This window comes from Egretta garzetta, unplaced genomic scaffold, assembly GCF_000687185.1.
Source record: "Egretta garzetta isolate BGI_Z169 unplaced genomic scaffold, ASM68718v1 scaffold650, whole genome shotgun sequence".
Taxonomy (NCBI): domain Eukaryota; kingdom Metazoa; phylum Chordata; class Aves; order Pelecaniformes; family Ardeidae; genus Egretta; species Egretta garzetta.
This window is the reverse complement of record NW_009258374.1, coordinates 753,545-755,763: the sequence shown is the minus strand read 5'-3', so window position 1 is coordinate 755,763 and position 2,219 is coordinate 753,545. Positions and strand designations below refer to the sequence as shown.

The following is a 2,219-nucleotide window of genomic DNA, read 5'->3' as shown; positions in this document are numbered from 1 at the left end:
CATTTTTAAAACTTCTAAGTGTGTGTGTGTGCACCAGAGCTTCCTGCTCCCTCTTGGAGAAGTAATAAACACAGTCACTCTGTAGCAGAGTCCAGTGCAAGCAGGCAAAAAAAGTGCTTTGTTTGCCTCTTCCCACCCGGAGTGCTTCATCAGCTGCTGGGTTCCTGTGGGTGGGGTGGGTGGCCCGTGGACACCGTGGTTCACCGAGGTATGTGCCTCCATGTGTGCAAAGCTTGTCTGCTTCTCCTCTGTTCTCTCCTTTTCCCCTGCTAGGACCTTCTCAGGGCTGCTCTGATACATGAGAGTTGCAGGTGGACCTAAAAGAGGGTCATAGTACAGAGCAGCCACTTTCTCCCTTCTCCCTGTGCTGGCAGCAGGGATGGGGCAGCAGGGTGAACCCCTCCTACCATCTTTGCTCATCTAGCAAGCCTGCGTCATGCTGGGCAGATTGAAGCCTGCACTGGAGGAAGGTTCTTTTCCTTTACCTGCTAGGACATCTTGTTGGCCACTCTCGTTTCAGTCCACAGGACAGCAGGGCTCCAAGGGATTGCAGAGATGCTGCTATCGTCATATATCTGCAGAAGATCTGCTGTCCAACCTGTCCCACTGTAAGGGGGAGAGAAAATAGCAATACTTTCCTGCAGCAGCAAAAAGGAGAGTCCAGCCTTCTGATGGGGATCCCTAGTGTGTGACACACTCTCTGGCAGAGTGTATCAGTGCTTTTACAGGCTAAAAAGAAACCCAAGGTTTTAATACCCTCTGTTAGTGCTGGGAAGAGTTGTGTTATTTCTGTGAAATGAAGGTGTGATGAACAGTGGTTCTTTCATAGCAAAGATTTTGAAGTGGTTGGAAGGAGGGGTTGGGCTGTACGCTGCTGATAGCAACCCAGCTACCGCTCCTTTGCACTTCTTGGTGCCCAGCTTAATACCTTGCTCTTCATAAGAGTTTCCGCCCTTGCCAGGGTGGGCAGACCCTGGCCCCACGGCACAGTGGGGCACTGTTTTGGCCCAGTGGCTAGGTCACAGGTAGTCATGTGTGGCTATTTCTGCCTGTGTGCAAACCACTGCTGGGTGCTTTTAAGACCCAGGGGTTGCGGCTTCAGTTTCACACCCGTGATCCATCTGGCTATGGAGTTATTGATAGAGCAAATTTCATGTCTGCTTATCATGAAGAGTGTTTTGGGACTTCGGCTACATTGGACACGTATTTGTATTTCACTGATAAACCAGAATCTTTCCCATCCAGAATGCTTGTACATGTGCTGTTGTTGTGGAATCCTTGCCATCGTGTGTTGTACAGCTGTGATGTCACATCTGTCCCTTTGTCATCCCGGTGAAGAGCCAAATGTTACACAAACCTGGCAGGCCAATAAAGCATGGCAGAACCAATGGCAAAACATGCCCCGCTGTTTCTCCTTTCTTATCCAGGTACATACTCTGCAGGCCACTTCCTCTCCAGGTAGGGTGGTGCCATAGCAGATGGCCTGGGAGTCCCTTTGCTCCATAGGTGACTTGAAGCTTGCAACTCCGCTCCAGTGGGTTGTAACACCATTTCCTTGTTTCTGTGTGTCTAGAGAGTGCCTTTGAGTGAACCTGCTCAAACCCTGAGGACTTCCTCACTGGAGAGCCACTGGTTGGCAGAACCACAGCCTGATAGCAGTGTGGACCAAAGGGTCGCTATGCACTTGGGGGTCCTTTGCCTTGGAAGATACGTGCTCCACAGTTGTGAACCTCTCAGTGCTGGATTGTTTCTGAGGCTGGAGCTTCTCTTGAACACCAGTTTAACATGTAGAAAATGTTTTGGGTTTTTTTTCCCCTCAAAGTTGCTAGTTGGGTGAGGTCATCTGTGGAGACCAAAGCGTCCACTTTTGTTGGACTGCATTGCAGTAAAGGTGTCCTGGGAGTTCTGGCCAACAAAGCAGCTTCTTATTTTTTTGCCTTTTAAAATAACCCAGGTGTTACTGAAGAAATAATCTTTGTAGTCCTCCCCTGGGCTGTGGGCAGCACGAAGGAATGCCTGTCCAGAGCTGCCTGCAGGTGTTTGGTCAGTTCAAAACTGCTGCCAGAGGCAGATCTGGCAGGCTGCAGACTCTTCTTCCCCCACCTTTGCCCCCAGAAATAATTTGTGGGGACATGTCAGGAATCTCCAGACTTACAGAGCAAGTACATCTCCCTTCCGCCAGTGCCAAGGCAGTGGGCCGTGCCAAGGTGGGCACCTTG

The 2,219-nt window shown here is 50.4% G+C and overlaps 1 protein-coding gene across 1 annotated transcript in view; it reads left to right on the top strand.

The window, feature by feature from the left end:
• The window catches only part of CRACR2B (calcium release activated channel regulator 2B), a 26,978-nt gene that overhangs the window by 13,773 nt on the left and 10,986 nt on the right, over positions 1 to 2,219 (top strand). The window lies entirely within an intron of this gene.